Raw genomic sequence first — 23,739 nt, 5'->3', positions numbered from 1 at the left:
CTTGCAGAAGGTCAGAAGGGGGGGGTGTGATCTAACATCTCTGGGAGGGGACACCACTGAGAAGGCACTGTCTGTCATCTCTGCCAATCGCACCTGTGAGGGAGGCAGGACTGAGAGCAGGGCCTACCCAGTAGATCTTAAACTCTGCAGTGGTTCATAGAGTGGGATACATTTGGACAGATCAGCTGGGCAAGAACTATATTAAGCTTGATTTTACTCTAGTAGTTAGATTTCTTATGTGACATGTTTACAAAAATATATTGTGTATAGAATCTCTGATACATTTTAAAGAGGAAGAAAATACCAGTGAATGATTCTGATCTAAATGAAACATTTCCTAGAAATTTAAATATATTGGAGAGAAAGTAATAAAAGTACATCTGCAAACATAAATGGAGTGTAGCTAGCTGAAACACTCTTTAAAAAGAAAAGGAAACCCAACCTGGCTATAAAAGCTCAATGTCATTAGAGGTGTGACCCTGTGCTACAGTGTATAATTCATGTGCTGTCAACAAAGGAAAAGAAAGTAGCTCATTCCTTTCTTTGGCCCATTTATGAAGCTCAGAGGACTCCTTTGCTGTTGCTTTACTCTGTTTTTATTTGAAGCCTTGGGCTTACAACATTTTGAACAGTCATACCTCTATTCAGGCATCACTTTCTTGCCCTAAGACATACATCTGCAACTCCCACTGCTAATAAATGTAACAGGGCCAGATGCTGATCTGTGCTGAATAGGTCTCAGTCAGGACTACTTCTATTAACTTACATGTCCTTCATGAAATATTTTACAACTTAGAATGATATGAAAGTTGGTGTTTTTTTGTTTTTTGTTTATCTCAGGAACCAACATTGCATTTTGTGCTTCTTATACATTTTGTGCTTCTTATACAGTAACCCATATCCATGGTTTCACTTGTATGTCCACCTGTACTGGTAACACATATCCATGGTTTCACTTACCTGCACCTCTAGGCATTTGCTTCCCCCCAGAAGTTACTATAGAACCACAGTAAAGGACCTAGCAAATACCTAGAGAGTATATTTTTCTGGGAAACTCTAGGTCCTTCAACATAACACTAATGGTGTGCTGGAATTTATGGGTCTTGTGACCTCATCATAAGAACCAATTTGCCCATCGTACACTGTTTGCTCTTCACTTTTTCCATGGAGACCATTACACGACATACATCTACTTCCAGTGGGTCTCCATGGCAAAAGGGGAGAGCAAGTGGCATACACTGCCACTGCAGCAACACAGGTGGTTTCCCATGTTGCCCTTACAAAAAATGTGGGGAAGCTAGATGGTGGACACTTCCTCCCATGGGGTGGGACCAGTGGTAAGTTGGGTGATACAGGTTGTGGGGCAACAGGTTCTCCACACCCCTTGTTGAGACCCCACTTAATGGGATAAGATCTGTGTTGTATATATTCAGAGAAAAAGAGGGAGAGAAAGAAGAGGAGAGCGAACAAGATGCTCCTTCACCAAATGGTTATCTGGAGACAATGCTGCTTTCAGGCATTCTTATTACCTCATTTGTCCTCAAGTTGTAATTATTTGACAATATAGTTGGGTGGCTTTGCATACCTACAACCCAGGTTCGTAGCTCTGCTCATACTAGGGGGCAATCTCATGAATAAGAAGATTGTAAGAGATACTATTACAAATTGAAGAAGTGTCCCTACTCTGTGAACACATATATGGATTTGTAGACTGTAACAGAACTGTTTTAATCCTCCTAATTACCGTATATATTGATATAGTCAGTGAATAAAATAATTGCAAGGTAACAGTAGAAAGAAGCTAGACATGAACATGGGTCACAGCTATGAAATTGTCCAAGTTTTGGTAATACTACTCTAGTACAATTTTAATGGAGCCCCCGGTGGCGCAGTGGGTTAAAGCACTGAACTGCTGAGCTTGTTGATTGAAAGGTCGCAGGTTCGATTCCGCGGAGCGGCGTGAGCTTCCACTGTCAGCCCTAGCTTCTGCCAACCTAGCAGTTCGAAAACATGCAAATATGAGTAGATCAATAGGTACCGCTCCGGCGGGAAGGTAACGGCGCTCCATGCAGTCATGCTGGCCACATGACCTTGGAGGTGTCTACGGACAACGCTAGCTCTTCGGCTTAGAAATGGAGATGAGCACCACACCCCAGAGTCAGACATGACTGGACTTAATGTCAGGGGACTACCTTTACCTTTACCTACAGTTTTAATGCTCATGTTGTTTTTGTTTTTTTTTCACTTGTTTATCAATGTATTTATCAGAGGAGCATTTAAGCTAGGAAAAAAGATAGCAATGAAATATATAGAAGCTGATAGACTGGACAAGTTTTCTGTATAAAGATTAGTATAGTTCTTTGAAAACATGTATTGCTATATTTTACAACTGACATGATCCTCAGCAGATGGTTGTACAAATGTATCATGACAGGAAGCTATTAAAATGACAGTATGTAAAATCTATGAAGGAGATATCAAATTATTTTCAAAGGTTAATAAATGCACTTTTTAAAAAAACTGCTTTGAAAAATATATTCCGAAATCCCAATTAAATGAGCAAAGAAATAAACAAGCACAGGAAAATGAGCTCTTTCACACAGCATAATCCTTTGCAAACTTAAGTTGAACTAAGTCCTGCAATTTTCAATGGGACTTACTTAGACTTGTAAATGTATTCTGGCTTTCAGCCCAAAAGTAGCAACAGTTTTGTCCCAGTTCAACTTCCATGCCACAAAAGCAATTTTCAGTCTCTCCGTCTTAGTATCAAATCCAAAACATGCATATGGGGACGGATGACCCTAGTTGATTATTGTCCTTTTTGATTATTGCCCATTAGACTTCTCCTCTTTAAAAAGAGCATCTACTGCAGAGAAATGATGGAATCATTCTAAAGCAAAATGATAACAGGATGTAAAATAAAGTGACTGCATCAAATTTAGCCTGTTTTCTCCTCTATCTCTTTAATTACATATCCAAAAGACTTGGATGATTTAAGGAGAGGCCCTGTTTGGTTCCTTCAGAGCCAAAAGTTTGTTCTTTAAAGGAAAGTTGAGAAGCCTGCTGGGTAAGTTATTACAAGCAAGAATGATTTGGCAGCATCCAGGGATGAAGGGAGAAGGGAATTCATTCCATATAGTTGTACAATTTGTTGTGGAAATTTAAAAAATGACTATCTACTATGGCATGTAATATTACTGGAGCTTGGCAGATATTGTGACAGCTATGCGCAGGGTACTCTTCAGGGTTTCAGAAAGGAGACACTTAGTTTTAATCAACCACCATATAATAAATGAATAATTTTTTTCATTCTACCATTTTGTCCTTTGTCATTCTTCTGAACCTCTCTTAAAATCCCAGCTGTCACAACTGATACAGAATGTGAATCAGGCAAGGAACAGCATAACTGGAATGAGCAAACTGCTCAGATATGAAGACAACAGGGTGACAAGAGTCATTAGGCAAGAACTCAAGAATCCAGCAGTGATATCTATAAGACTGGGAGAAGGAAAAGGCAGGATGGCTATAAGAAAGCTCTAACCGACAAACCCCTTCTGGTCATAGCTTACTTACATTTTTATCTTTTCTGTTGTCATTTTCCCCAAACCCATTTTCCAAAGTACTTCTCCAAGCAGTGTTTCTTCCCTGCTGACTACTTAGCAAGCGTTGACCAGAAGACATTAGTAGTTTTTTTAAAAAAAAGTTATAAAACTAAAATACCACTTGAAATAAGAAAATCTCCAAATCATTTAGATTTTAAAATACACATGTGATACAATTTTAAAACACTTTAGCCTCAATGGTCCCATGACCCCTTTACTGAGATTAAACAAAATGCCACAAAAGTTTTTTGAACTTTCCAAAAGTCTTCCTCAGGCTAGGTGATAGATATGTAGGGGTTGTGGGAAGGATAAAAGACAAATCCAGAGTCATACCCAGTGTCTGTAGATTCCCCCATGAGTCCTCATGAGCATTATGGGGACTGCAGACAGAATAAGAGCACACATACACTGTAGAAGTAATGCAGTTTGACACTATAACTGCCAAGGCTCAATGCTATGGAATCATGTGAGTTTAATTTTACAAGATCTTTAGCATTTTCTGACAAATGTTTTTGGTGACTCATGAAACTACAGTATCCAGGATTTCACAGCATTGAGCCATTGTGTAGATGCCCTCTAAAACACTGATACATAGGCAGGTGTTTATTTACACCTTGAAGCACATTCAGGGTGCATCCAGACAAAACAGGAGATCCTACATTTTCAAGTGTGGTGTCCAAATGATGCCCCACATAAAAATGAATTAATTCGCCACAAAGCAGTAAAAAACCCTGCTTTGTAGTGAACTGATTTAATAGTGGGTTAAATCAACACCTTCTTGAAAGGCGCAGGTTGAACCCACTTTGGCCGCTGTCTGGCCTGCCCCCTCAGAAGTCCTGAACTTCTGAGGGGGCAGTCAAGACAGCCTTCTCATGTTCTCCAGACTGATTTAACCTGGAAAACCACAAGGATACCAACCCCTCCCCAAAAGCCTCCTCCCAAAAAGCCTTTTAAAATAAAATAACTTACCGATCCAGCATTTTCCTGCTGCCAGCCCTCTCCTTGCACTTAGCAACTACATGCCAGAAGAAGGGGAGGGGGAGGAAATTCACTGGCGTGTCATTGCTACACATCAGAACAGGGCCGACGGCAGGGAAATGCCAGTCCAGTAAGTTATTTGATTTTAAAAGGCTTTGGGTGGGAGGGGTCTCGGGAGTTTCTCTGTCCTCCTGGTAGGTACCAGGAGGACATCTAGACACCCCCATGAAAAGCACGGGTTTTTGCGGCTGGTGTGTGGACTACAGTCCACACCAACCTGGGTTTTATAAACCCGGATCAGCACAGACTGCTATTTGGTTGCTGATATGGATGACTATGTGTATCTAGATGTCAGGGGTCTTTTCTCCTAAGCCCCAACAAAATAACAAAACCAACAAAGTAAGAAGTATGTCATATGCCGTAATGCTTATGCTCCTCTCCCACCCCAAATACCTTCTTGGCAGGGCTTGTCACTTTTGTTTTAAGAATATGTTTACAATTACTGCCTAATATTTTATTACATAGTCAATGGTTACATAAATAGTGAAAATCCAAGGAGTAGCAGCAGAAAATCATAGGTCAAAACTGGTGAATATAATACATTTTCAGGAAATTTAAGATTGCAAGAAAGGTGATTTCGGTGCACTGAACAATTTCCTATATTAAAATAATGAGTTCTACAGTATAGACTACTATGCAACTTCAGTAATAAATTTAAAGAAAATGCTTCCAATCGTATGATAAAATATATTAAAAGGCTGACAAAAATATATGTGGACGTAACACTGAAGGAAACAGAAGATAATGGCAGTGCCAAATACTTATCATTTCAGTAACAGGGTCAGCTTTCTACAAGGGTAAATATGGTATTTAATATGGTATTTAGATATATGCAAAATGTAACTTAAAACAAATTTTGGAATTTGAAAATGGAATCAATAGAATTTCCCTATGGAGCTATATACCAAATGATGATCTTATTGAATTGGTTAGAATTCCTTTGTGAAGACTAGTTCATGAAGTGTTTACGTTTTCTTTCATTCACAGCAGCAGAGGATTCAAAATGACATCTCAATTGCTCAAAAAGCTTGCTAAAACATATGGCCTCAATCCAATAGAGATGTGCAGAACAATCCTTTGCATATTTATGCAGAAACAATTCCAACTTCATTCAGTGGGACTTCCTTCCAGGTCAGGGAGCATAACACCGTAGGAATGGGAAAGCCCAGTGAAAGCAATAGGTGCAAATATGTTTCACTTTCCTCGAATTGTGATCATTTTCTCCAAGCACTTTTTGCTGTCTGTTAGTTGCTTTGTCTGCAAAACACACAAAGACAATTGAGAGTGAAAGGAAGCGATAATACAACCTAAAATATTTGACATAATTATTCTCTGAAAAAAATAAATTGCTCCCAAATTACACTCATTCTGACTAAATGAAATTATATTTTCATTGTAACAATAACTAGGCAGCAATATAGTTTTTAACCCAACCTTCAGTATGTTGCTATGAATAATATGTTCCTGAATTGATTAGTAAGTACTATGGTCATGCTACATAACCTCTGACAATTGCTGATAATTAGTCCGGTGGCTGTAGGGATGTGAATGCATATTCATGACATTTCAGAAGATACCAGTGGAATTGGATCCCAGTGCAATAGTCGCTGGTGTTTAGAGCTGTTTTGAGAACAATGTACAATGGTATTGTCTGGGTAAAATGATTAAGTAGTTTTTCATGTCCAGGATGTTCATGCATGACTATCCCATCCATATGTATAAGTATAATACATTTCCTGTTGTCATTTTCATACATTATTGAACTGAACAAAACTCAATAAAAGACAGGCTCCATGGTTCACTTGTCAACAGCAACTATGCTTTGCACAGGCACATCTTGCTAATTTGGTTGAATGTAATCCTTCATTTTTCAAGCCAAACCTTGTTGAATTGTGTTGAATAGACATACATATAGTTATTCTCACAGTTATTCCCTATTGTGTGAAATAGGCCACTACATTTTTTTGGGGGGAGGGGTGTTATTCTGAAAAAAGACTTATCTTTTTTTTAACAACTATGAGGCAGGTTATCTTCATTTGTACTAATGGATTCAGTTCTTTGCATACCCTGATTGGGTTTCGTGATAACATCATTTTATTTTATTTATTATTTAATATCGTATCAAATATGTCATATTCTCTCTTTACACACACACATCTTGAAAAATGAAAAATAAAACAAGTGATTTGGCTTCATCCTTTGAACTAAATGGGGAGAAACTGACTAACAACTTCCTGGCAAGTTTGAATACCATGTCATAGTCCCTGGAGTTAATTTAGCTTTTTTTTAACCTGGTTGATTCAGCAGATTCCAAGCAATATCTCTTGCCCAGTGTTTACGTCTTTATCTGGAGAATGACCCCAATTTAGTTTAATATTCCTTTGGAAGCCTCTCAAATTAGTTCTGAACTTAAGTATTCCTGTGTGTGCATTCTCATTAAAAGCAATGTTCTATTTAGTGCATTGATTACTTTGAGTAATAAAGGAGTCATTTTATTTACATGTATTTAATTCAGAATTACTCTACAATGTGGTCTGAGGCCAGTCAGCATATTTAACTGAGGTTAACTCTGATAGATGTAACATACATTTTTACATTTCAAGTTTTACCCTTTAAACATTTATGCATTTTTAATTAAAATGCAAAAAGTGGTAGGCATTCTGTTGCTGTTACACTTGAAAACACATATTTTGCATGTCATTCCTGGAGTCTTTGGGTAGGTCTGAGGGAATATTGCTGATGGAAAACCATTACAAATCTATTAGCCAGCTGCAACAGTAACCTGACCTGATATAAAATAGCTTCCTATTTTATTTTGTTTTGCTACTTCCACATCCACTTCTGCTTTGTTTCTTTTTGACTCTGCTCTACCAAAGCAACAGGAAAACTTGCTCAGCTTCTCTTGAACCTTATGAAACTTCTTGCTGCTGTGTCAAAAGCAGCTCCATTGACTTCTACTTTTCAGCATGGCCAATTCATCTATAGCAGGGGTCAGGAACCTTCGGCTCTCCAGGTGTGGTGGACTTCAACTCCCACAATTCCTTGAGGCTCGGCATTCACCCCAAAGGCTTACCTTGGCCTCAAGGAATTGTGGGAGTTGAAGTCCACCACACCTGGAGAGCCGAAGGTTCCCCATGCCTGATCTATAGAGTACAGCTGTAGTATGCCACCAACTGTTTTGTCATTTTCTATACCGATATTGTCATTTTAGATATGCCTACATACAGAGAAACCCAGTATGGTGTAATGTTAAGAGATTTGGATAGGAGATACTGGGAGAGCTACATTGCCATAAATCTCATTGCATGGCACTGTGTTCTCCACTTTTATTTCAACCTGATAGTGATTTTAAAAAGATTAGGTGGCGAGGAGCTGTCTTGGGTTCAGTTGATGAAAAGAAGGATAAAATATTACAAAGAAAGAAAGAAATGGTGGTAGCTGAACATCCATGAGCATATCCTAACTGGCAATATATATAATCAAAGTCAAATATTATGACATTAATATCTGCCACACCATCTAGAATCTGCTTTTCTACTGACATAACTACCAGACCTAGGTACTTCATTGCTAATCACTTAAAGAGATATTTTAGATCAGAGAAGTAGAAAGTGAAGGGATGATTTGAGATAAAGGTTTCAAATCCTTCAGCCTGAAGATTGGGAAATCAAAACTTCTGAAATTCAGATCCAAATGTTGTCAGGCTGCTAACATAGCTTCTATTGCTGCCTCTTCTAGCAGAAAAAAACAAAACAAAACAAAGAAGCTATATTTCTTCCCTGATAAAGATGAGCCCTTCCTGCAGTATTTTTTTGGCCTGCAGCTTCAAGCTCAATCAAAAATATGGCTTTGACATACAGCAGAAGCACCATATGGTCTACAAAGTCCAGACAAAAGACCAGGACATGTATGTCTGTGTGTGACGGTTGGTGTCTGAGAAAGTCAACATCTGAATTCTAGTGCTAGATAGAGTAGATCCATTGCATCAGTTATTGAATAATGAATCATCGCTGGCGATGGAGGCCCAGATCACTGCCATAAGTAAGCAGGCCTTTTTTCATCTTCGCCAGTAATCGGATCAAATTTTGCCATAGTCACTGCTGAATGTTTTTATGTTGAATGTTTTTATATTGAATGTTTTATATTGTGTATAAGCTATTTAAAATTGTAAGTCGCTCGGAGCACTTTGGTGGAGAGCGACTAATTAAGAAATAAAGTGATGATGATGATGATGATGATGATGAATCAACATTTATACAATTCCATTGGTTTCTATTGTATTGGTGTTCTGCCCCCCACGCTATCTTAACTACTTGGAAGATGAACTGACTGTGCAAGGAACAGATTGGAGACTATATTATTGAATCAAACAAGTTATTAACTGACAGGAATTTTAGATTTTCTCTCCTCCTGACGAAGTCTTTATGAGGAGATGCAAAGTCTTTGAGAGATAGACACAGTTCTAGCTTAACTGAGGCTCTTGCATATTTATTTCTTTTTATTGTCTCTTTCTTGTACGGTGTTCGACTGTCTGTAAGATGGTCTCAATATTTTGACTTTGATTTTGATATAGCTCTGATTTTGATATAGCTCTGATTGAACTTGAATGCAGCTTCAACTAGACTTGAATACACCTCTGGCTGGATGCTATATTTTGTAGACTTTCCAGTCTCCCTTCACCTTCTAGTCATGAAAAACCTGACTCTACCAAGAACTAGAAATGCCTTGCCTGAAGCTCTGCCCCTGAAGGGATTATTTTCTTAAAGGGGAAGGGCAATGGAGGCTGTCTAGATTGACCCCCCCCCCTGCCGCCAGAAACTGTACATAAAATATTAATCCCTCTAACTAAAAACTAGGGGTAAATGGTGAGGGTATTTGCGGGGCATGACAATTGGTTTCCATTTATTCCTCAGGCCAAGTGAAACATGTAGTCAGAACTACAAATAGGATTCAGGTTAGTTATCTATACATGACCCAACATAAAAAAATGGAAGCAATTGAGCAATGAGGCTGCATAAGCAGCAAAGAAAAATGAGTTAATATAGAAAAGCCCCTAGTCCTTTGAACAGCATTACAGACGGTTATTCTCAACAGCTATTCCTGCTGGTCAGCTGTCCCCACCCCACCCCCTGCCTTCTCCAGCCATGACACAGGTCACATACAGTGATGTTGGCTGGGATTCCAAGGTACCAAGGTGAGGGAGGAGAAAAGGAACCTGCCCCCTTCCCCTTCCTTCCCAGAGCCTATAACTTATGATATAAGTCTAAGGCCATACTTACACTTGCTTGAAGGCACTACAGATTGTTTTCTAGAGAAAAGGACTCTCACACTCTCTGCTTCTTAAACATTTTTTGTTATTCTCAGCTTGACCAGAAAAACAAGGCAACAACAGCTGAGCACCATTCTGCTATTTCAGATGCAAAATATGAGTGGATTTCTATACTTACCTTGTAAAAGAAAAGATGGGATAAGCTTCAAGACAATGTTTTCTTCAGCAATAAATTATCTAATGGATTTTTTAAATGCAAGCAAATGTGCAATCGATGTAGATAATTGCATTTTCTACGTTTTTATCTAATTCAGAATACATAATTTATTTACTGAGATTTATATATTTTTTACACTGAAGTCATGCCAGACACTTTCTCTGTATTGAAAGCAAAACAAACTCTGCAATGTTAATGTTGAATATATGCAGAAACCAAATTTTGCATGGAAAAGAACACAGAAGACATAATTCAAAGTTACTATAAATAATAATTGTTAACAGAAATGTACGTTCATGAGTAATTTAAAATCCATGATTTGCAATGTGCCATATAGATTTACTAGTAACCGGTTTTAGCAAAGACATTTTAGAATGCTGGGGAAAAGGTTTCATGGGTCTTATTCCAATATTTTTGTACGACACTTCTAAACCATAAAAGAACAGCTGTTGCATAAGGTTAACAAAGTGGCAATAACTTTTATAGTTCTTTCATGGGGACCTGCTATGGACATTAATTGTTCATGGCTTCTCAATGGTACACTGGAAAGTTTGGTGTGCTGTTCTACCTCACTAAGAATAGCTGAAAGGAATATTGTTGAGCCCCTGTATCCATACTGGAAGTGATTTTTTCAGAAGGTAAAAATCAGCCTGCCTATGTGGTATAGTTGTCTGAGTGTTAGACTAAGACCAGAGATTTAATCATCATGCAGTCATGCATACTTGCCTGGTAGCATTGATCAATCACACTCTTTTAGCCTTAAGGGACAACAGCGGCAAACTTGGGACTATTCTTGACAAGGAAATCCACAAGTCCAAATCAACTTGAAGACATAAAACATCAATGAGAAAAGATCAGAAATAGTAAGCAAGAGTAAATAGGAGCGATAAACAAAAAGTACTGTTCTGAATCTGCAGTAAGAATGGAACATCTGTAGTGAAAAAAAGAGGCCCATAGAATACAATAGGTGAGGGCAACTTGTTCCTTAACTCTCATGAATCCTAGGACTTCACCAGATGGGACTTTTTCCTTGTCCCAGGTTACTGCCAAGATGCAGCCAGGATGGAGCCCACCACATGATGTAGAGCTACATCTGACAGGGCTCTATCCCAGCTCCATCTTTTCAGCAGGTTCAGAGACTGCCCTGAGAACACTGGTGACTACCCATGTTCTTATTGACTAAGCTAGGGACAGTGCAGGATGAAGGCGGGGACAGACAGGAAATGCCATGGGATTGTAAGGGAGGATGATGCAGGGTGCTGCCCGACTGTTTCCCCTGCTGCCTTATGGATTTGCCTCACTGCCCCCAGTTTATGGATCTCTGTCTGATGTGGTCCTTAAATAGGAGAAGTAGTGGCCATGAATGACAAAATTTGTGGTCCAATATTTTAGAGAATATTTTACCTACCCCTAGACTGCAATTTTGACAAAATATCTATCTCTACCATTAGTATTAGTATATAATAGTAATTCTTTCAATTTTCCTTTGTGTACTGTAAGGTCAACTTGCAAATATATTAATGTACAAACCTACACATAGTTGAACACAAGGCAACCAGTACTTCTTTTCTTTTCATCTGGAGTTCCATCTTCTGATCCCTGTTCTATGTCTTTGTGTGGCATAGAAATGTGTAAAATGTATTTTGCTCATTGGACTGTGTTTCTAATAACACAACAGATTTTGCCCCCGCCCCTCCAAATCTGTTGAGGTTTCAAAGCTTCTGAGAAGGAGTCCAGAGAAAAAAATTACAACAATGCAATTCCCTTCAGCTTAGTTCAGTCAGCACAGTGGTCCACACAGGAGGATTACAGCCAGTCTCTATTAGTTCCTTCTCTACCTCTGCAAGGTAAATGATTCCTCTAAATACAAATCATTTGGTTGATTATCTTATGTCAGTCATTGCATCTCCTTCTGATCGATTAACCAAGTCATATTGCTCAGTCTCGCAATATTTCTGATTCCACAAAACAGTATATTGGGTATAGTTTGAGTCTTGACTACATGATTTCCTTGAACCCAGTGCATGATTATCAAGAGCATCATACTTTTCCATGTGTGCTTATATAATTTTTGCAATATGTGTGTGTTTTGACTGTGCTGGGCCACAAGGAGAGGTGAGTAATAATAATAATAATAATAATAATAATAATAATAATAATAAGGACCATGGTGAGTGCTTCTCCTGGGCACGTGTTGATAAATGGGCAACAAGAACCAGGACCCACTGCTGAGCAACCAGGGCATGGGCCTGTAGGGCAACTGGAAGCAAAACAACTTCAGAAGCAGCAGAAATTTTCAATGCCACAGAACCAAACTGTCATGAACTGAGGATTTAAAGATTGAACTGCAAAGACTCTGGCACAAGCCAGTAAAAGTGGTCCCAATGGTGATCGGCACACTGGGTGCAGTGCCTAAAGATCTTGGCCTGCACTTAAACACAATTCGCACTGACAATATTACCATCTGCCAGCTGCAGAAGGCCACCATAATGGGATCTGCATGCATTATTTGCCGATACATCACACAGTCCTAAACACTTGGGAAGTGTCTGATGTGTGATCCAATACAACAGCCAGCAGAGTGATCTTGTCTGCTGTGGACTCATCGTGTTGTGTTTCAAATAATAATAATAATAATACCCTATGTCTCTGTAGCTGCTTGACAGAATGGTTGATAGCCCTGGACTACTTTCTTCCTTCTGGGTATCTCATGAAACATTCAGCCATACAGTATTCATTACTTCAGTTGTAGGAGAGAAGAGAGGGACTTACTTTTCTAACTGATGCCTCAGCTTTTATTATTAGAGAGACAATTCACATTCAGAGAATTTGTAATGTGGCACATCAAGGGTTTCTTATCCCTCCCATCATTGGAGGAGAGCTTGGACTCCATGATGAAGAAAGGATTATATCATGACAGCTTTGGGTTTTTAGAATCAGCAGAAATAATTGTGATGAAGCAACAGAGTGCAAAATTAGAATTTTTTTACGTGTAAAAAACTTAGGCAATGTATGGAAATGTGGAGAAATTCAATCTAGTTGTATTGTTTGCCTCTATGTTTTCCTTTCTTTAGCTTTGTTCAGTTCTACTTTTCAATGGAGAAAAGACAGTGAATGCCTATGAAGAATTGCTAAAAGAACCTGTTGCTAGTCATGCCAAAACAGACTCCTTTGTATTTTGTAAAATAACTTGGAACTGGCTGAGAAATTTTGTAGCTTAGCAGCAATCACTCTCTCCTTCATGTTCTTACAAAAGAAAGAAGATACTCTGGCTGTATAAATGGCAAACTATAGAGGTAACAAATATTTCCCAAACTCACTCACATAGGACGAGGCATGTGCTGTACCACAATTCAGGACAATGAATCACTTTTTTATTCATAGCAAACCTCCTATTTGGAGGAGGGGATTTAACCACATTGATTGACATGTTAATAGATAGCAATGATGGTTGTCCATTCAGATATCATTCATGCTGAAATGTTTATGCTTTTCTAAACAGATCTCAAATAAAAGCAGAATACATCAAGAAATACTAAAGGAGATTTACTTGGGGCATTAATCTTTTGAAAATATAGAAATGGGTACTTGGTTTAGGCAAGAATTGGAAAAAGGGTAACTTGCACTTTTTACAATATATATTATATAAAATCAAAACATCCAACTCTATCTATTTGGCAGTCCCAGGTAATCCTCCAAAATCCTATTTTTCAGCTGCTTTAAAATGTCCCAATTTCTTGAGCTGCCTCCCACTCCCCCCCCCCTCTCAGCTTACTTCAAATGCTGTAAACAGATTTTAAAATGCAACAGCAGTTTAAACTCAATTAACTCAGTGGCAGGGAGTGGAAAAGTAATGTTCTGAGCTGTTGAATTTGCTGACCGAAAGGTCACAGGTTCAAATCCTGGGAGCGGTGTGAGCTACCACTGTTAGCCCCAGCTTCTGTTAACCTAGCAGTTTGAAAACATGCAAATGTGAGTAGATCAATAGGTATGGCTCCGGCGGGAAGGTAACAGTGCTCCATGCAGTCATACCGGACACACGAACTTGGAGGTGTCTACAGACAATGCCGACTCTTCCGCTTAGAAATGGAGATGAGCACCAACCCCCAGAGTCAGACATGACTGCACTTAATGTCAGGGGAAAACCTTAACCTTTATCTTTAGACAAACAATATAATGCCAATCTGCAGAGCCATGATAGCAATTCTTAACTTTGGAAAACAAAACTTTAAAGTATCTCCCCAGTTTTTCTTGCCCCATACTAAAAATTCAATAAATTTCCCAAATTATTTTAGATCTATTGATGCCTTCCAGCTTTCTGCACCATCAGAAAGCAAAGGTGTCACTCTTTCAGCCACCAATATGGACAATGTTGGATTTTGGAGTATTTCAGATTTTGGAATTCTGAATAAAGGATACTCAACCCACATTATGTTTAAGTCAACTTGCCAGCAGCTAAAACCAGCAAAAAGCTTTTATATTTCATTTGGAATCCAATAGTATACATTTATCATTGAGTTATCATTGAAGTTTTGTGATTAACAAATAACAATCCAAACAAAAATGTTTGGACCCCATAAATGCAATACTATTCAACATAGAATAACAGCTGATTCTGATAAAAATTCTGGTAAGAATATTTTCAGTATGTAATATCTGCCAAGGATGACTTCCTCTTGGGCTAAATAAATATAAGTTTAAAGACATTTAGGGGCAAGTAGAATGACATTCAGTATAAATCAAGACCAGAGCAGGGAAAAAATATGTTTAGGAATCACCTGTCCCTGAATTCCCTAACCAGTTTATTTACTGACCATGCCTCTATGGGATTCTTGGAGATGACATTCAAAAAAGTAATTTTTACATGTTGTGATCGATGCAACAAGCTTGAAGATAGAATGGTATTCTCAAACAATTCATAAAAGCAGTGACAAAAGTTTACATTGTATAAGGCAACTGAAATCTGATACTGCAATTCTCATTTTTGTATGTGTTTGAAACATGTCTCTGCTTTTCACCAAAACAGTGCAGAACTAAGTAACTAAAACAATATTACAACAAAAGTAAAAATAAAAGAACGATTCCTATCACAATAAGCAGTTAACAACAGATCCAATAGGGTTGTGCATTTGGGGTAAACCTTGGCCCACCGGCTTTCGGTGGTGGCCCCCAATCCATTTTTGGGAGCCTCCCAAAATAGGGAGGGCAGATTTTTGTTTTTGGTTTGTGGCCCCAAAAGATCCATTTTTTAAAACCAGAACATTATGGGAGAAAGAGATTGTGTGTGTGGCATGCAGGTCCAGAAAGTGCACCAGCCTGCCAGTGCCTACAGCCAAGCACCTCTTACTCTAGAGATGCTCAGCTGCAGGTACTGGCAGGTATGCTTTCTGGGCCTGAACATCACATACGCACTTGCAAAGGAGGCAAGTTCTTCTGGGAGATGCTTGGCTGCAGACAAAAGCAGGCTTGGAGCTGGGGTCAGTTCCAGCTTGCTTTTGTGTTGAGCTGATTTTCATGCGGAACAAAATACCCAAATGGAAAGGGAAAAACAAATTCTGTACACAACTCTAATAATCAACAGAATCACATTTTGAGAACATGTCTTCCTCAATAAAGAACTACAATATTATCGAGGGTATGGAATTCAGGTTTTCTGTTGGAAACAACATGGGAGTTTGGTCTCATTCACTTTCCCATTTTAATCTTTCTTTTCTTCACCATGGACACCTATTTGGAACTACTTCGCTATTATGATACAAGATTTCACTATTTTTAAATATTCATCAATATGTTGAATACAGGGAGGACATCCACCCTCTTTCATTTAACAATGTCTCCTGGGACACGAATAACTAATACAAGAGGAAGAGAAGACTTGAAACCATTCATGGGGCTGAGAATATGTCTTATTTTGTAACTCCCACCAGTTGATTCTTGTATTGGAGATCAGGTCTATTCCTTCAATGGTTTAGATTCCTTTTGACAGATTCAAAGTGTCATCTGGCCATATAAAAATGTATTTATTTCAGTCTCCTTGTTATTAAAATGTTATCATAAAAACCTTACCATGTATTGGAAGATGGCCTGTCATTAAACAAGCAGGATACAAAGTTTGTATAAAGGCAAATGAAGCCCACCTATCACATCTTCTGATCAAACACTGTATTTTTCCACCCTATACCTTCAAGGTCAGAAACAAAACAATGTTTATTGGAACATATTATTGGGAATCACTACAATGCCAGTGATTGTCACTGATTTCAACGTTCTTTATTTTTTTCTATACAGTATGATCTCTGTATCCATGAGAGATACAGTCCCAGATTTTGCATGGATATGTGAAACTGGAGATAATAATGAAATGAAGGGCATATTGCCCAAGAATATCATAGAGTTGCTCTAGGACCTAGAAAATGCCTATATAGGAATATTTTGCCAGATGTGATTACATAAAATCAGACACCAATCTTGTGGATATGCATGTTGCACAGTATTTCTGGGTTCTCGGACTTTTACAGCTTGACATGAGAAGATTAAGGGAATTAGGATTCTGAAGAGATTCAAAATCTCATGGATGGCCTATTGTAACAGATAACCACCTTGAGTCCCCTCAGGGGTTGAGAAAGGCAGGGTAGATATGTCATCAGTTGGATAATAAATCCTATGAACAGAAAAATTGAGTAACAATGGGGAGCCCTCTCAGCCCAGTCATAGAAAATTTCTACATGGAACAATCTGAAAAACAAGCCCTGGAAACAGCAATGAAAAAGCCCACTATATGGTTCAGATATGTGGATGACACCTTCACTATTTGGAGCCATGGAGAAGAAGAACTGAACAGGTTCCTGGACCACCTTAACAGTATCAACCCAAACATCCAATTCACCATGGAAAAAGAAAATGAAGGAAAATTGCCTTTTCTAAATGTCCTAGTCATCCACAAACCAGATCAACAACTGGGTCACACAGTCTACAGAAAACCCTCACACACAGATTGTTGTTGTTGTTCATTCGTTCAGTCGTCTCCAACTCTTCATGACCTCATGGACCAGCCCACGCCAGAGCTCCCTGTCGGCCGTCACCACCCCCAGCTCCTTCAAGGTCAGTCCAGTCACTTCAAGGATGCCATCCATCCATCTTGCCCTTGGTCGGCCCCTCTTCCTTTTTCCTTCTACTTTCCCCAGCATAATTGTCTTCTCTAGGCTTTGCTGTCCCCTCATGATGTGGCCAAAGTACTTCAACTTTGTCTCTAGTATCTTTCCCTCAAGTGAGCAGTCGGGCTTTATTTCCTGGAGGATGGACTGGTTGGATCTGCTCGCAGTCCAAGGCACTCTCAGAACTTTCCTCCAACACCACAATTCAAAAGCATCTATCTTCCTTCGCTCAGCCTTCCCTAAGGTCCAGCTCTCACATTCGTAGGTGACTACAGGGAATACCATGGCTTTGACTATGCGGATCTTTGTTGCCAGTGTGATGTCTCTACTCTTTACTATTTTATCGAGATTGGACATTGCTCTCCTCCCAAGAAGTAAGCGTCTTCTGATTTCCTGGCCACAGTCTGCATCTGCAGTAATCTTTGCACCTAGAAATACAAAGTCTGTCACGGCCTCCACAATTTCTCCCTCTATTTTCCAGTTGTCAATCATTCTTGTTGCCATAATCTTGGTTTTTTTGATGTTTAGCTGCAACCCGGCTTTTGCGCTTTCTTCTTTCACCTTGATTAGAAGGCTCCTCAGCTCCTCCTTGCTTTCGGCCATCAGAGTGGTGTCATCTGCATATCTGAGGTTGTTAATGTTTCTTCCAGCAATTTTCACCCCAGCTTTGCATTCATCAAGCCCCGCACATTGCATGATGTGTTCTGCATACACATTAAAAAGTTTGGGTGAGAGTATGCAGCCTTGCCGTATGCCTTTCCCAATCTTGAATCAGTCTGTTGTTCCGTGGTCAGTTCTTACTGTTGCTACTTGGTCCCTGTACAGATCCCTCAGGAGAGAGACAAGGTGGCTTGGTATGCCCATCCCACCAAGAACTTGCCACAATTTATTATGATCCACACAGTCAAAGGCTTTAGAATAGTCAATGAAGCAGAAGTAGATGTTTTTTCTGAAACTCCCTGCCTTTCTCCATTATCCAGCGGATATTGGCAATCTGGTCTCTCGTTCCTCTGCCTTTTCTAAACCCAGCTTGAACATCTGGCAACTCTCACTCCATGTATTGCTGGAGTCTTCCTTGCAGGATCTTGAGCATTACCTTACTGGCATGAGAAATAAGGGCCACTGTACGGAAGTTGGAGCAGTCTTTCACATTTCCCTTTTTTGGTATGGGGATATAAGTGGATTTTTTTCCAGTCTGATGGCCATTCTTGTGTTTTCCATATTTGCTGGCATATGGCATGCATCACCTTGACAACATCATCTTTTAAGATTTTAAACAGTTCAGCTGGGATCCCGTCGTCTCTTGCTGCCTTGTTGTTAGCAATGCTTCTCAAGGCCCATTCAACCTCACTCCTCAGGATGTCTGGTTCTAATTCATTCATCACACCATCAAAACTATCCTTGATATTATTATCCTTCGTATACAGATCTTCTGTATAGTCTCACCACCTTCTCTTGATCTCTTTAGCTTCTGTTAGGTCCCTGCGATCTTTGTTTCTTATCATACCAATTTTTGCCTGAAATTTACCTCCATTGTTTCTAATTTTCTGGAAGAGGTCTCTTGTCCTTCCTATTCTGTTGTCTTCTTCCACTTCCATGCATTGCTTATTTAAAAATAGTTCCTTATCTCTTCTGGCTAACCTCTGGAATTGCGCATTTAACTGGGCATATCTCCCCTTATCACTGTTTCCTTTTGCTTTCCTCCTTTCTTGGGCTACTTCCAGTGTCTCAACAGACAACCATTTTGCCTTCTTGGTTTTCTTTTTCTTTGGGACGTACTTTGTTGCTGCCTCCTGAACAATGTCGCGGACTTCTGTCCATAGTTCTTCTGGGACTCTGTTTACTAAATCTAGTCCTTCAAATCTGTTCTTCACTTCACTGCTGACAAAACAGCATGGCCTGAAAGGGACATGAGAAGAGGTCATAAGTCTCTATATGATTCTAACATTAAATATTCTGCTTGCATTCATGCATAATATCAATTTCTGAAGCACACTCTCAGACTCAGTGGTAGACCAAGTCGATCTTATCTTCCCATAAATACCAAATAATGTATTTTACACCATTTGTAGAATACTTTATATGCTGATCCATGTTCTAACTGAAAGTATTCTTAGGCTCCTTAAGCACTGACATGCTGAAAATAATAGCCATCATTAGATCAATTTTCATGTCACTCTTCTACAACTGAAACAATTTCTACCAAAATAACTGAAATTGTCTGATTGTTTTGCAGAAGATAACACTGAACGTTCTCTACAATATTACTACTAGAGAAAGTGTATGACCTGAGTTATTTTTGTGGGAAATAAATTATGCTTGATGAATTAGCCATTTCTCTGATATTAGAATTTTGAACCCATAAGTTCAAATAGAGAACTTTTTTCCTCCTGAATTTGCTTCAAAAATGATGCCAAAAGGTGCTAGAGGGAAATTCATTGAGCAAGGTCATCATTGTCTTCCCTCTGTGATAGAAATGTTGCTTGAACTGTTGTTTGGATCCTGTGCTTTTTCTTCAAGCAGGAAGATTCACTATGGAGAACCAAATCACAGAAAAACATACACTCTCCCTTACCTATTTTATAGCTTTGTGTCCACATGAAAAGCCAATTGATTGCCCAGAACTTACGATCATTAACCCAGCTGAGTTTATCACCATTTGTTTGTTTTCTAATTGAAACTTTCTGTTTTACAGCCCACTCCATCTCCTGAATGATCTCTGTGTCCAGTCTATCCTCCTACAGGTTATAGACATTGCTTGGAAAAGTTACTTTTGAAGAGCTAGCTTTGCATGCCTTGCAACTATTCCAGGTCGGCAGGGATAGTCCTGAATGATCATCTGTGGTCCCACATTTTCAGCTACTGCTAAAATATCTCAGTTTATCCTTTCATTTTTCTATTTCTACTCAGCTTAGTTAAGTTGCTATTCAAAGTGCAAAATTAGTTTGCATTTAACTCAGAAGGCAGAGATAAGAAGTCATGAGCTCTTCCTTCACATTGAACTGGGCAGAAGCCAACTGCTGTATTTTCTCTAATTTGTGTGTGGTTCCTCATTAATACCTTCTGTCATCTGACCATACTCTGAGATGGTTGGCCAGTTGTGCCCTTGATTCTATATGTGAAATGTTGGAAGCTATGCCATTTAGGAATCCCCCAACCAGCTTACCTTCCCTAAGAACTTAGTGGATGATATCCTTCTTCTAACATCCCACCCCCACAAAAATGTTCACATCCAACGTCCAAATAGCACTCTTCTTTAGCCCGTGAAGAGTGATATTTAAACATAACTTCACAGGCCTATGTTAAGTTCTTAAAAGGCCTCAAAATTGGAAGTGAATAGATAGTCGGATTTGGCCATGGTAGTCCACGCTCTGGTTACATCCCGGATTGATTACTGCAACGCACTCTACGTGGGGTTGCCCTTGAAGACTGCCCGGAAGCTTCAGATGGTCCAGCGCTCGGCGGCCAGGTTACTAACGGGAGCGGCACTCAAGGAGCACACTACTCCTCTGCTGAACCAGCTCCACTGGCTGCCAATCCGCTACCGGGCACAATTCAAGGTGCTGGCTTTAGCCTATAAAGCCCTAAACGGTTCTGGCCCTGCTTACCTCTCCAAACGCATCTCCACCTATGAACCGACGAGGATGTTAAGATCGTCCGGGGAGGCCCTGCTCTCGATCCCGCCTGCATCGCAGGCGCGGCTGGCGGGGACGAGAGACAGGGCCTTCTCGGTGGTGGCCCCTCGGCTATGGAATGCCCTACCGGTAGACATCAGGCAGGCCCCTTCGTTACTGGAGGAGGGTCAAGATGTGGAGGAGGGTCAAGATGTGGCTCTATGAACAGGCGTTTGGTCAACAATGCAACTGAACTCATGAAGACGGTATAAATTAACAAGGAATGGTAGAAGGATTATGAGAACGGAATCTGATTTTACTGAGGCGTTGATGACCACGTTGTTTTGTCTTTGTCTTGTATTGTCTGTTGTGCATGTTGTGTTTTTAACTAATTGTGATTGTTATATAAATTGCATTGTAAACCGCATTGAGTCGCCGATTTAGGCTGAAAAATGCGGTATAAAAATAAAGCAAATAAATAAATAAATAAATAAATAAATAGAGGGATAGAGAGAGCATGGTAGAGACTATCTTGGTGTTAATTGCTTTAAAAAGCATCCTAAACATTAATTTCTTGGAAAGTCTTACCTAGATTGGGGTCCTGTGGTGGCGCAGCAGGTTAAACTGCTGAACTGCTGAACTTGCTTACTGAAAGGTTGACAAGTGGAAATCCAGAGAGCGGGGTGAGCTCCGCTGTTAGCCCCAGATTCTGCCAACCTAGCAGTTCGAAAACATACAAATGTGAGTAGATCAATAGGTACCACTTGTGTGGGAAGGTAACGGTGCTCCGTGCAGTCATGCTGACCACATGACCTTGGAAGTGTCTATGGATAAGGCTGGCTCTTCAATTTAGAAATGGAAATGAGCACCACCCCCCAGATTTGGACATGACTAGACTTAATGTCAGGAAAACCTTTACCTTTACTTAACTAGAAAAAACCTATTGTATCAAATAGAATTTAGGTGTTGAGTTGTTGTATGCCTTCAAGTCATTTCCAACTTGTATTGAACTTAAGATGAATCTATCATGGGGTTTTATTCACAGAGTTGTTCAGGGGGTAGGGGCTCAGTCTTCCTCTGAGCTTGTGAGAGTATGCCAAGCCCCAGTGATTTTCCATGGCTAAGTGGGGACTCAAACCCTGGTCTCCAGAGTTGTAGCTCAACACTCAAATCACTACCCCATTTTGGCTGTTAGGTGTTGATTTAACATATAACAATTGATTACATGGGTCAACTGTACTAAGCAATAGCTGATTCTCAGACTGTGTTTTATATTCAGTTACAATAAATCCCCTAATCCCCCTACCACCAAAACAACTTCTAGCATTCTTCTTCAAAAACAAAACACTTCTCAATATTTGGCAAGGGTGAATTTCCTCTCCCCATATATGCTGACCAAATAGTCAGAAGATAGCTGTTCAATATTCTGTTAACATTCCTAGCACTCTTTTGACAGGGTCACTTTCACAGGTCTTAGGAAGACTTTTATTGTATGTAGTGCCTTGTACAAAAATACATATTCTCAGAGAAAGTACTTCATACTTTAGATCCCTATCCCTTCACCTTACACTCCATGTCTAGATTTTGATTGATACCTTATAGCACATCCTCAGAGGCATTTTTTTTTGGCTGTAAGAGAAATGTGCACAACATATGCAGCCTTTCGTTAGACTGCAGTGGATAATTAGGAAGGAGCAAAAATGGCCATATTTTAATTAAGAAAGGAAATGCAAATGAAACATAGCAAATAATTAGATACTGTGTCATTCCCAATGTCAGATTTTACTAGACTATATGTACAATCTTTTTCTTCTTTTATTTGTAATTTATTTTCACAACTCATTCTACTGTAATCTTGCTAACATTCTTATAAATGCCCTCCTTAATTGTCTCCATCTAACTCTTATCAAAATGAATCTGGCTGTTAGCAAGATTCACTAATTTTATTAGACTGAATGAGACAGAAGAATTTGGACAAATCAGACTCCCTAATGGTAATATTTCTGAGTAAACATATTTACTCACTTATCCTAACATTCTGTGGTGGCCATATAAACAAGTAGTGAAAGTAAGTTTTACAATATGATGGTGATATACAGGTTTATTTGTTTATTTATCAAATTCACCCATTTTCTTTTATGAACAAAAGTTTTGTTTCAACTTTAAAACAAACTTATCACAATCAGATTCATCCTTTTGAGCTGAGAATATTGCTTAGCTCTTAAACATCTAGTTTTGAATCCCTCTGTTTCCAAATGCCTTAGAGCTGAAACTGGGCTGCCATCTATTATTTTTTTTGTAAGAGGTTCTTCGTTGTTAATACCTTCTTCATGAGGAGGTATGACATGATATTGTTCAATAGCTCTATCTCGTGAATTCAGCCTGTGGAAATAGGGGAAAAAACACATTTCAGTTGTGTTGTGGAGAATCTGCCTAGGACCTCCTCACATGCACCGTCGGAATTGCCAAGGATCACCACAGATTGTGGTGATTGCGGTAGTGCCCGCCTAGGCAAAAGTAGGGGGCACTGGTGATTCAATTCTGAAGTCACGTCCAAATTTTTCTGGAAAAAAAAAATCAAAACTTCTGAAACTTCTGAATCAATTCGTTAATGGTGGACACAACCCAAAACAGAAGGGAAGCAGCTGAACCCCAAGAAAAAATAAATTTTGTGGCTTTCCCCTGATTTAGAGAAGGCACCTGGGGGTTGAGGTTCAGGGCAAGAGTTTTTGGAGAGAACAGATAAAAGTGACCCAAAAACCCAGCACTGAAAAGCTTTCTCTCAGGTTTCACACGGTCACATTATTCATTTCTCTTTCTTCCTCCCTCCCAAACTTTCCCTTCT

The 23,739-nt window shown here is 39.3% G+C and overlaps 1 long non-coding RNA gene across 1 annotated transcript; it reads right to left on the bottom strand.

Moving 5' to 3' along the window:
* Nucleotides 1-5,455: 5,455 nt before the first annotated feature.
* On the bottom strand, nt 5,456-21,570 carry LOC137097075 (uncharacterized). The gene is made up of 3 exons (XR_010909957.1): nt 21,483-21,570; nt 10,853-10,949; nt 5,456-5,897 (listed from the first exon to the last, which is right to left on the bottom strand). It is a non-coding gene; the product is annotated as an uncharacterized lncRNA (long non-coding RNA).
* Nucleotides 21,571-23,739: the final 2,169 nt, after the last annotated feature.

This window comes from Anolis sagrei, chromosome 5 (assembly GCF_037176765.1).
Source record: "Anolis sagrei isolate rAnoSag1 chromosome 5, rAnoSag1.mat, whole genome shotgun sequence".
NCBI classification, from domain to species: Eukaryota; Metazoa; Chordata; class Lepidosauria; order Squamata; family Dactyloidae; genus Anolis; species Anolis sagrei.
This window is presented reverse-complemented; position numbering and strand designations above follow the sequence as displayed.